Source organism: Humulus lupulus, chromosome 2 (genome assembly GCF_963169125.1).
Source record: "Humulus lupulus chromosome 2, drHumLupu1.1, whole genome shotgun sequence".
Classification (NCBI taxonomy): Eukaryota; Viridiplantae; Streptophyta; class Magnoliopsida; order Rosales; family Cannabaceae; genus Humulus; species Humulus lupulus.
The window spans coordinates 91,384,366-91,398,008 of record NC_084794.1 but is presented as its reverse complement, the minus strand read 5'-3'; the positions used below and the strand labels follow the sequence as shown (position 1 = coordinate 91,398,008).

The 13,643-nt window shown below is 31.4% G+C and overlaps 1 long non-coding RNA gene across 1 annotated transcript; it reads left to right on the top strand.

The window, feature by feature from the left end:
* Positions 1-7,149: 7,149 nt before the first annotated feature.
* Positions 7,150-7,666, top strand: LOC133816175 (uncharacterized). The gene is made up of 3 exons (XR_009885054.1): positions 7,150-7,267; positions 7,347-7,436; positions 7,511-7,666. It is a non-coding gene; the product is annotated as an uncharacterized LOC133816175 (long non-coding RNA).
* Positions 7,667-13,643: the final 5,977 nt, after the last annotated feature.

Genomic DNA, 13,643 nt, shown 5'->3' with positions numbered 1-13,643 from the left:
AAATTAATGTTGCTAGACTTTTAACTTGCTAAAATATAATAATATTATTATTAGTTTGATTATACAAACACTATAAGCCAATTCCTCCCCTTCCGATACTTATTAATACCCAAAATTTAGTTGATGATATTAGTTATTTATAGATTTTATTGTTTGGCAAAAAAGTCGTGTTGAAATTAATCAACTACTCATCACTCTATTTGTTTGTTTTATTGTTAATATTGTAAACTTAATTTTTATATATATATATATATTGTTTTGTGAGCAGTGTAGTCTCAGCTAGAGGCATAGACTGTGATTTTTTCTAGATCTTTGGCGTATTTTACCATTGTACTGAGAGTGCTTCAGTGTATGGGGTAAGTCAGTGTTTTGATAACTGAATAAGTTCTTGTATGAGCTGATTGGTTCTTGTATAAGTTTTTTCTGTTTGCTTTAAGTTTTTCTTGATGGTTTTGTCCTCTTGCTTGTTCTGTTTTGTGTGGTAATCTTAATATCAGGATTAAAAAATATATGCTTTTACTGTTTGCTCTGTGTTTTCTGTTAAGTGTTCCAAATCTTGAGCTTATTTTATAGCAATCAAAGAATAGCTTAAGCTCTGTTTTTTCTGTGAAATCTCTGAAATCTCATTAGTTGTTTTTTTATGCAATCAATATTTATGAGCTTTGTATCCTGAGGTATTCTTTTGGTTCTTTTATATGTTTAGGATTAATTAGGTGCCCATTTTGTTATTAGTTTGTATATATGTGTGTTTAAATCAATTTCTTATCCTGTTTAGAGTATGATTTATGGTTTATTTTAAAGAGTGTTATTAGTTGGTGTGTTGAGATTTTTAGTTAGAAATGTATACCTGTTTGAACTTTTTGAGTTGTCCTTAGTTTTTGAGTTGTGATTCATTACTTTGATTCACAATCATATCTTTTTCATAAGGAGATTGATTAACTCTGTATGTTTGGGCTTTGGCTATAGTCAAATATATTTTCTGGAATATCTTTCTGTTTGATGCTCAATTCTTTACTTGTACTGCTTTGTTAGATCATAATTTGCTTTAGTTCAAAGTTTTGAATACTTTTTGTTAAAAGAAATTGGATTTTGATTTTTTTGCTTTTAGACATTATTGGTGTTTTTTAGAGTTATATTCTTATTTATGTATAGAGTACTCTCGATCTCTCTGTCGTCGCACCCTCACCTCACCCTCACTCTCGGTCTGCTCTCCGATCTCTCCCCGATCTCTCAGACGCCGAAGCCCAGGTAAGCTGAAACCCAACTCAGAATATATATATAGTTGCTTTTATATATATTTATATATATATTAAGTTGATTTAATTTTGTTTAAATTTAATTATTTGGGTTGATTTTGTGTAGAAATTGAAGGAGTATCTCTTGGAAATTCGGTCACTGGTATAATATAATTTTGTGGCATCAAGGTATTTATTTTTTAATTATGTTATTGGTTTAATTAATATAATTAATATGTGAATGTGTGTACAAAGTGAGATGTGTTTAGTGATATATTTATATATGTGTATAAAATTGTAGTATGTGTTAGTATTTAAATTTGATTAATAATATGTATATTGTGAATGTTCAGGGAATTTTCTGAGTGTTTTTTGTGGGGTTTTAAATTTTTGGGATATGTTATAATAGAGATGTTATGCTGTCAAAATTTTGGTAGAGTTAGAGGACTAAATAAATAATAATATAATAAATAAGACATTAAATACTTAGAATTAACAAAATAAATTAAAATATTAGATAAATAATTTAATTTAATATTAACAATTTAATAATTTTAAAATAAAGTGAAAAATTATAATTTAATATTAACAAATTTAGTAATTTAAAAATAAATTAAATAACTAGATATATAATTTAAAAATAAATTAAAAATAAATTAAAAGTTAGATAAATAATTTCAAAATAAATTACAAATTTAGATAAATGAATTAAAAAATTATAATTTTATTTAATATTAACAAATTTAGTAATTAAAAAATTAGATAAATAATTTCAAAATAAATTAAAAATTTAGATAAATGAATTAAAAAATTATAATTTAATTTAATATTAACAAATTTAGTAATTTAAAAATAAATTAAAAGTTAGATAAATAATTTCAAAATAAATTACAAAATTATAATTTAATATCATAAGATTTTATAAGACATCATAAAACATCTAGTGTTAAAAAATATTTCTTTTTTTGTTGCCTTTCTTTGGTGATAAAATTTGATCACCAAAGATTGGATAGACGTTTTATATATTATCACTTAGTGATAATGTTTTATTAATTATTTTCAATCACGAAAAGCCTTAGACCCGTTCGGTGAAGCTGAGTCAGTAAGAACTCTTAAATATGCTTCTCCGAATTATCCAGGACGGTATGTGTCCGCATGGATAGTTTGGATTTGTTGTGTACCTATAATTTGATCTAGTACTCATTTTATTGTTTCGTTAATAGAGATTTCAATATGTGTCTCCTTATTTGTTCTCGTAAGTGGGCAAACTTAAATTTAGTCTGCCCACTTATGAGAACTATAGGGAGGTGCTGCCGAAATTTTTACATAAACGAAACAATTTTAAGAGTGTAGATTAAATTATATGTATACTATAAATCTGAATGGGATAGGTTCTTTACCCTTATAGAAGTGGAGTGAAAAGGTGGATTAGGGCACACACACATAGTCAATAAGTTTTAATTATTGTTTATTCTTGTATCGTAGATGCCGATCGATAAGAGTTGGACGGCATTAAGGAAGCGTAACTGTGATGCTTATTGGAACGGTCTCCAAACCTTCTTGAGAATGGAAAAAGAACACGTAGACTGCGACGGGAGAATTTTATGCCCGTGTGTGAGGTGCCTGAATGTTAAACTACAAACTATAGATACAGTGGAGGCTCATGTCTTTGACAAAGGGTTTTCAACTAAGTTATCAAAAGTGGGTTTACCACGGTAAGGTGGAAGCTAGTGTCGCCAATGAGGTAGTTGAGGAGAATGAAGATGTAGACGAGATGGTTGACGTCGTTGATGATTTCCTCTTACCGACAAATGCAGAGGAAGCAGATGGTGTGTCTGGCTGTCGAATGGGACAGTATTATGACGAGTTGTTCGACGAGATTGAAGCTGAGTTGTATCTGGGTTGTGATTTGATATCATCCTTAAACTTTTTGGCGAAGTTGATGCATTTGAAAGTTAGAGGGAAGTGGCCAAATAACTCTTTCGATGAATTGTTGAAGTTACTAAAATTTGCATTTCCGAAAGATAATAAAATTCCCCCAACACACTATGAGGCGAAAAAGAAGCTGAGTAAGTTAGGGTTGGGATATCAATCAATCCATGTGTGTAAATATGATTGTTCATTATTTTATAATGAGCATGCAAGCAAAGATTCATGTCATGTGTGTGGGAGTAGTCGATGGGTCAATGAAAAGAAGAAGGGGAAAAAGGTTCCACACAAGGTGATGCATTACTTTCCGTTGACTCCCAGATTAAAGCGAATGTATAGTTCAAGACATACAGCTAATGACATGTTATGGCATCATACTGGGAGATCAATAGAAGATGGGGTGATGCGTCATCCGGTTGACAGGTCTACATGGAAAGACTTTGATGCCACCCATCCTGATTTTGCAAAAGATCCTAGAAATGTTCGTCTAGGCTTGGCTGCTGATGGGTTTAATCCTTTTGGAAACATGAGATTATCATACAGCATGTGGCCTGTGATTTTGACGAACTACAATCTCCCCCCTTGGCTATGCATGAAGGAAGAGTATTTTATGCTAACTCTGCTTATTCCTGGGCCAAAATCACCGGGTAAAGACATGGATGTATTTCTAAGACCTTTGGTGGGTGAGTTAAAACAATTGTGGATTAACGGGGTCGACACAAGAGATGGCACAAGGAATGAATTGTTCAAGATGCGTGCAGCCCTTCTGTGGACAATTAACGATTTCCCTGCTCGTAGTAGCTTGTCTGGTTGGAGCGGGCAAGGGTATAAAGCATGTCCAACGTGCAATGAAGACACCACTTCCATTCGAGTGATTGGTAAGACATCGTATGTCGGTCATAGGCGATTCTTGAGGAGTAATCATATGTATAGAAGGGACAAGGAATTTGATGGCAAAGTTGAGAAAAGAAATCCTCCACAACAGTTTACTTGCCAACAAGTTTTAGATCAAGTCAATGCTTTACCGCTTCAAGTGTCTGGTAAACATGACAGATTTGGGGGGGTGAAGCGCAAGCGAGGTGCAGGGGAAAGTAATTGGAGGAAAAAAAGTATTTTCTATGAACTTGATTATTGGAGTTCAAATCAATTAAAACACAACCTAGATGTGATGCATGTTGAGAAGAATGTGTGCGACAGCATCCTTGGGACTTTGTTAGATAATGATAAATCTAAGGACACCACTAACGCAAGACATGATTTAAAGAATATGGGGGTTAGGAAATCGTTGTGGATTTACGAGGATGCCAATAAAAGGTTAATGAAACCGCATGCTCCATACGTGTTCACTTTTGAACACAGGCGAGATTTTTGTCAATTTTTGAAAGGAGTGAAGTTGCCCGATGGTTTTTGTTCTAATCTAAAGAAAAAAGTCACAGACAATGACTCAAACATTGTTGGGTTGAAGTCCCATGATTGTCATGTGATAATGCAATGATTACTTGCAGTAAGTGTTCGCAAGTTTTTACCAGAATCTATATCCACTACCATCACTGAATTGTGTAATTTCTTCAAACAATTGTGCTCTAGGACACTGAACGTTTCTGATATGGAGAAAGCTAAGGATGACTTGATTGTTATTTTATGCAAGATGGAGTTGATTTTCCCTCCAGCATTCTTTGACATAATGATCCATCTGGTTTTGCACTTGCCTGATGAAGCAATATTGGGAGGACCTGTATTTATGAGGTGGATGTATCCTTTTGAAAGATACATGAAATAATTAAAAAACTATGTCAGGAATAAAGCTCGTCCTGAAGGATCTATAGCAGAAGGATATGTTGCAGATGAGGCTTTGACATTTTGTTCAATGTATTTCAAAGGTGTGGAAACAAAATTTAATCAGCCTGATCGTAACGAAGATGCACCGTATGTGAATCGACACCTCACAGTGTTTGAATCTCAATGCCGTCCTCTTAGTAAGGGAATTCCCGTGCCCCTCGATGAAAATACTCAGAATAAAGCTGAGTGGTTCATATTGGATAATTCTCCAGAAACTGAAGTGTATTTAGAGTAAGTACATAATTAATATTCATTTTATTCTTTGTTCAATCTACTCTTTAATTAACAATATTGACATTGTTAATTAATTATCAGGGAACACCTAACTGAGGTGCAACAAAGAGATATGGCTACCAATCATAAATTGATACATAAGAAAGAGTTTCGTTCATGGTTTCATAAGAAGGTAACTTGTACTTAGAAAATTGCATACTACAAATTACATTCTCATTCTAATATATTTCTTTATTATTAGATATATGAGTTGCACCAGCTTGGGTCATTAGAGCATGCTGATGAATTACTAGCTTTAGCATCTGGGTCAGATCTATTGGCTTACTCCTACCAAGCATGTATAGTGAACGGAGTTCGATTTGTCTCATACAATCGAGATCAGAATCGAATTACACAAAATAGTGGAGTGTGTGTTGCTGGAACAGAAGGTTTTAACTATTACGGGCAACTTGAAGAAATACTCCAGCTGTCTTTTACTGGTTCTTATTCGGTGGTATTATTTCGATGTAAATGGTTCAATACAGATCCGGAAAAAAAAAGAAAACCATCTTTGTAAATAATATTACTAGTATCAATGTTAGCGGTGAATGGTATAAAGATGAACCGTTCATACTAGCTAGTCAAGCAAAACAAGTATTCTACATCGATGATCTCGTTATAGGATGAGATTGGAAAGTTGTCCAAGAAGTGAATCATCGGTAACTTTGGGACTTTCCAGATGCTTCAGATATGATTGCTGATGTTGATGTTGTACATGACACCAACTCATCGAATTTTGTTTTGACTGTGGATCTCGGAGAGTTGGTTGTTCAGCAATCTGATGTACCAGCGACTCAAGTCAACACGGCCCATCGACCTTCTTTAGTTATTCAAGAAGATGATGGATTTATTAATGACAATGAAGATGATATGGCAGACAGTGTAGAAGAAGCAGAAGATGAGGATGAATTAATTGTCGACCTTAGTGATGATAATACAGATGATGTGTGCCCGATAGATGTTGATGTAATTAGTGAGGATAGTGACTATTCTACTTAGTTTTGTATCTAGTGTTCAATGTATTATACACATTGAGAAATAAAAAGTTCGTTTCCAAATAGCATGTTTCAAATTACCTAATCAATTGAAATAATACTCAATAAATTAATTATAAATAATAATTAAATATTAAAATAGATAGGTTAAATTACTGTCGTGTTAGTAGATGTCAGCAGATGTGGCTAGAGCTCACGGTGGAGATGCTGGCGGTGATCCTCCACCGGATCCTACTAGGATCCCGACTACATGCGACTCAGGTAATTTTTTTGTTATTTTATTTACTCAGATATGTTTATCATGTATATACTAATATTCTATGTATTATTAATAAAAAAAATACAAGAATCCCAACTAAGAAAAAGGGTCGTGGTGCAGCTATTGGAAAAGATCTAGAGGAGAGGCGGCATAAAAATAGAAAACCACTGGAAGTAACGTTTTTCCCACGAACGTACAAGGTTGTTGGGGGCGAGCACGCTGCTTTTTTCCGCCTTGTGGGAACCCAAATTAAAACGAAAGTTCCCGGACATTACGGTTCATGGGAATTAGTGCCTAAACAATACAAGGATGAGGTCCTTGGCATAATTCAGGTAAAAATAGTATTAAATCTATTTTTTAAAAATTTGTCTTTAATATAGTACATATATTATTAATATGTTAAATTTTCAATTTAGTACTATTATCAAATAGCGGGCCGCGAGGATTTCTTAAAGTGTTTAGATGGTATCGATCGAGAGATGAAAGACCGATACCGTAATAAGAAAACACTAAGACACGAACACTTTGAGAAACACTACAATGGACCGCAGGATTGGGATAAGGTTCTAAACAACCCAACCAATGATGTTAACAAGGAGGAGTGGAAGAAAATCTGTCAGTTATTTACAAGTCCACAATTTATTGCGCGCTCCGTAAAGAATAAGGAAAATTGGAAGAAACAAAAGTATTCTACAACGCAGGGTACAAAATCGCTGGCAGCCGTCCGTTTTGAAAAAGTAAGTAAAAGATAAAATATTATCAAAATTATGTTCTTTTAAATTATATGTTCTCTAACATTTGGGTTATATTTTTTAGACGAACCCGGACCTCATTGAGTCATGGAAGGATTATCATTGGAAGAAAGCAACAAATGATTTCGTGAACGATGATGCTCGCCAAGATTATGTAAGTTTGAATTATATTTTTTAATATTAATAGAGTTATATTTAATGTTAGTGTCTAACATTTTTTGAAAACAGGAAAAACTGAAGGCTGATTTTGAGTTACAAACTCAGCAAACATCCACTGATGCTTCTAATAATGATAGTCCGTCATCAGTTGATCAGGTGGAGGTGTTACAAAAAGTATTAGGCCAAAGGCGTGGACATGTGCGAGGAGTGGGCCGCAAATTGAAGGGGTCGGGGTCAGGGTCGGGGTCGGGGTCGGGGTCGGGGTCGAGGTCGGGGTCAGGGTCGGGGTCGGGGTCATCATCTACCCAACACTCTCACTTCAGCGAGTCTCAAGCTCCTCCTCATCATTCAAGAGAATATATAGAAAAATTGGAGAATAATCTACAGAAATTGACTAATCAAGTTAATTTCTTAACTCAATATTTTGTACCTTCATTTCGTCCACCAAACGTTCAAATGCCGCATGTGCCTGATAGTGACAATATTTCTAGGGCTTCATCTTCTCAACCTCCAGCTCCAACTCATCCTTCTATGTACGGGGCAGCGCCGTCTCAACATATGGTACCTCCATATATGTACGGAACAACACCTTATCCGTGTCCGATTCCACCGTCCTCCCAGCCATCGTATCCCTACATGTATGGAGCTGGATCGTCCACATTACCTCCCCAATATCCTTGGTCGATGCCGCCATCGCAACAATCACAACCACAACCACCGCAACAACCACAACAAGAAGACAATAGGGAGGAGGACGATGCAGCTGATTTAGGAGACTAGGTTTATTTTATTATTAATTATTGTTAAATTTTATGAACAATATGAATATTTGCTATGTTAATGTATGTACAATTGTTATTTTAATAAACTAATTTGAATATTTAATATAATATTTTTATTTTTAATATATTTGTTTTCAATTATTTAAATTTTAAATAATAATTTCGATAAATAATTAATTAAACTTGTATTTAATTAATTAATTTTATTATTTTTTTTATAAATAAAATAGTATTAGGGGCGACACTATCGCCCCTGATAATATGCCACGTGCAACCATTTGGGGTGACATAGTATAGTATTAGGGGCGATTAATGGAGTATCAGGGGCGACATATCGACAAAAATAATTCAAAATTTTCAAAATTTTGAGGCGACATTTCAAGTTTTAGGGGCGACCCTCGAGTCATCCCTAATGTACCCTTCAGGGACATTTTTCCACGGGCGACTAATCAAGGGCGACTTTTCGGGTTATTAGGGGCGACATGCGTCGCCCCTAAAACTCATTTTTGTTGTAGTGATATTTATTATTCGAGATAGCAGGAACATATTTACTTTGTTATTAAATCATATCCCATCATAAATGGGAATGATTTGTGTTAAATATAGACATTATGTAATTACGTGATTTGCTCACACAGTTACCCAAACTTGTTCATGGAATTCCCCTACAAATACTGGGAATATTGAACAGGAAAGGGGGACCATTATTCTGTAATATCGAAACTCTGCCAAAATAGAGAGAGAAATAACAATAATATTGACTCATGGACTAGGTGGATTTTAACCACTGAACCACGTAAAAGTTATGTGTTTTTTGAGTGAATTCTTATATTTTTCATTACAGTTTACCATCAAGCACTAATCTACCCTTATTATTTCTTAATACACTGTTGGCAAAAAACCGCGTCAGCATTATATATAAAAGAATGACATAAACAGATTAAAAGAAAAATTAAATCAAAACATTGTTTATGTTTTTTTTTTAAATAATACGATAACCTTTTAAATCACAAACTACCCTATTTAAGGTACAAGACATTCATGATAATATTATTCAAATCACATCTCAATGATTTGAGAAGAAACTTATTTATCTTGATAGAAGATAAATGTTATTCTAATTTCTTATTTAGTTACACAGTCATACTATTTGTATAAATACGACACTTTTATATAATGTCTTTATTATGTATTATATATTATTGTAATAACAAATATCTAGTCTTATAACATGTGAATTTATATTAAAATAATTATTAAATATCTAGTTTTGTATTAAATATTATTATAATAATAATTTATAATATTTGAATTTATATTAATATAATAACTAAATTTTTTATTTTATTTGGTTTTAAAAGTATATTCCATCTATAATTACTAAATATTTATCCTAGCAAAATTTTATAAAAATTAAGATTATAAATTATATGTTATACATTATTATAAATTGTTACATCCAAATTTTGAGAATGAACAAATGAGCTTCGAAATGTAGGCTCGAATAGCGTAAGCTCGAAAATAACAAGCATTGCCTGAACACTTGTATATATAGGTGATTCCTGATCTGTTGTTGTTGGCGATCGAGCACAAGTTGAAAGGTTCGAGCTTAAGTTTCAAACTCGAAAGAAAGGATCTTCTCTAAAGCATGTGGGTATTATTCGAGCCTTAGTTGCAAGCTCGAAGGCGTTGATCTCCGAAGACTGAGTTCGAAGAAACCACAAGGTGAGGAGGAGGTTGACTGAAATAATGAGCTCAAAGTCTTGGTCGATCTCGAAAGCGCGTTAACCTTGCATTCGAGATCAGCAATAAGTTTTGTGCATGATAATTGTTAGGAAATCCCTATTCCTTAGGGATTCGTTGTTATCAGATATTAAATCTCAATTATTATGGGATATTATGTAATTAATGTATATATTTACATTTATTTCAAATTTGAATAATTAATTGTAACTTCCCTGAATGAGTGGAAGATATTCTCCTAACTAGGTCTATAAATATCCTCATATTTTTCATTTGTATTCACGCAAAAATTGGCATTGAGAATACTTTGTTGAATTTCTTTTGAGAAAGCTTTGAGAGAGTATTACAAATCAATAATATTGAATCGTGTACTAGGCAGATTTTAACTGCCGAACCACGTAAAAATCCTACTGTTCTTTTCTTCTTTTATGAGATATTGTTTAGTACTCTTCAAATTTAAGTTGACGAAAAACGATGTCAACAATAATAATAATATTTTATAACATTTGAATGTATATGTCTATAATTAATAAATATCTAATTTAGCATTAAATATTATTATAATAATGATATTTTATAATATTTGAATATAGTTTAATATAATAAATAATTTTTTATTTTTATTTGGTTTTAAAAGAATATTTCATTAAATATTTGGAATATTCTTTTAAATTTAACAAAAATAAACCGTTAAAATAATAAAAAAAATTATTATCTACACAATTTTTATATAGAATAGATATAGATATATATTTTAGGAGGGTTCAAAGTTTTTTTAAAGCTATTTTATAATATTATAAAAATATATATATGAGTAATGCTCTTTTGTTTTTTTTTTATAAATATTTATTAAATAGTTTGTCCTCTGTGTAATCTGACTTGGCTCATCATGGTGAACAACAAATTTGAACTTAAAAAGAGTAATACCATCATGTGTATGCTTGTTTAAAACTGATTTATAAAAAATAAATAATAAAAAAAAATTAGATCATCAGTTTCAAAAATATTTCAAAACCCTGTCGGCAGATCCTACTTCTGTATACATATATAAAAGCAAACTGAACAAATTACATTTTATTTTTATTTTCACCAAAAAAAGAAAAAGAAAAAGAAATGAATTCAAAACAAAAATAGATTAAAAAAATATATATTAATAACCTGGTCAAAGTAATTATTGTAAATGGTGTTGGATCAGTAAAATACTAAAATGTTTCTTCTTATTTATTCATTAAACTTTAAACTTTTTGCGTAATCATAAACCGACTTTGCATGCACACACATCACACGCGGAACCATATAGATGAAGATTGATAAGATCATCTAACTTTTTCAAACCGATAGAATAATTAATCCTTATATATTCCTTATCTCATCAACCGATCCTATTCTTTTGCTTTTTTTTTTTTTTTCATTTATTGTTATTATTCTCTGGCTAGTTTTTGTCTTTTACATTGAGTCATTGACAAGTACAAATCCTTTTTAGAAGCATGTGAAACATTTCACTGAAAAAGGCATGCAATAATAATGGCCTGGGCTCATCTTTTATGTTCCATTAGGGGCTACGTGTTTGTTAGTTGTGAAACATAATAGGCTAACCAACCATATTTGTCTAACTTGTAATTATATTTGTTTTAGATATTTTCTAAGTAATTTTTAACCACAAATAATAATAATAATAATAATAGCATTTATTAGATCATTGGTTTTTATTATGCAATACTCATCATATTGTTTAAGCTTTTTTCGACTCACACATGTAAATGTATGAGTGAGAGCAAATTCTATGATCGACTAATAATGGTATGCCTATTTAACTTAAAAGTACTGGATAGAAATTGTTTTTCCATTTTTAAATAATTATATATATAATAATAATAATTCCATGTGGGGGTAGAGTATATATAATCGCGACAACACTAATGTAGCACTGACTCATTATTATTATTATGTGTATCTCCAAAAAGATTGCTTTAGCATTACCTATATAAATGTATGTTTTTTTGTATTTTTCATATGACGCTTTTGTATTTCTTTTTATTAATATATTGGCTAGTTTTGTTGTTGATAGCGCATTTAATTAGGAGAGTTTAATTAGGTAAATGTCATTTTTAGCTTTGATACCTCAATCTAACCGGTATGCATTCTTCTCTTTGTTAATTGGTTGGAGCTATTGTGAGAGATCACAACGATTATTGTGTGGTTGTTATTTATTTATTTATTTTTATATATATAGAGAAATAGACTATTTTACAAAAAAGTTATTACAACCGTTTGGCATAGGAATTTTTTAAAAGATAGAGAGAGGGTAGGAGGGAAAAGGATGGGACAGTAAGAATTAATTAGTGTTTGAGAGAGAGAGGAGAGCTGTAGGGATGGCATCTCCCTTAAAATTCTCAAAAATGAATCTCTCCAAACATCAGAGAATGGGAGAACGACACAACAAAAATTACATAAATATTCTTCAAATAATGTAAATATATATATTTTTTATAATAGTTAATTTAGTTGCGTTCATTCTTTTCACTCTCCTCTCAACACAAAACAGCATAAATGAATCATTTCTATCTTTCTTATGCTCCATCTATCAAAGTTTTCATCATTCCTACCAAATATTGTCTTAGATGCTTTAAAAGTAATTTTATTTTCTATCATTCTTTACTTTGCCTAACTTTAGAATTATTAGTGTTAAACATCTAATTTATTCACGACTTTATATTCTTAATTTTATTCTTAAATTAGATAATAAACTATTCTATTTATATTTTTTTAGAACATTTACATGTTACAATCAGATACATTTCAATTCAGTACAAACCATATTATTTTGAATCTTAATTTTACAATAATAATTCTTAAGCTGAACACTGCCCACCAATAAAAGGACTTCAAGTGATTACATATATTTTAACTTTGCACTTCTCTCATGACCATACATTTTTTAACACATTTATGGAGAAAGTAGTTCTGAGCAACTCCCAAGAAAGAGAAAAAGATACACCTCCACATAGGAGAACAACATACCACTACAAAGGGAACAATATATAATATTATATATAATTTACAAATATTACAATAAATGAAGGGTCCTAGGTTTAGATCATTTAACTCATGGGTGCTACTAAGCCATGAGGCCACTACTAGGCTGAAGGTGCGGTGGTTTAATTTATTTTAATTTTGGTTATACTAGCAATATAATTTTGTTGAACTATTAACCTCCTTAAAAGAAAATAAAATATTTATGAATACCACTTAAAACTTGACATGTTGTCGCTACCAATAAAGGAAAAAAAAGACTATTTAGCAATTTAAAATCAGATAACTCGTTTCATAATTATTTACAAATAGTTGTATCTCAAATACGTTTAATCATACTATACTATTTATTTGGCTTTTCACTAACGAGATAGCACATTTTTCAAACTATAACTTTTGACTTTTAGTTTTTCTTTTAATCCAAATATTTTACATTTAGTTTTGATCGTAAGTTATGGTTTGACTAATAAGTATTATTTTTTAATTGTCGGCACTCCTTTTAAAGAATGCAGGTTAAAAATTACATTGATTAGAAATATTACTTAGAACATCTCCTACCCAGATGGGATTACCCATATATATATATATATATATATATACACACACGGGGTTATTGTGCTGAAATGCCTCCAACCAAACAGGAT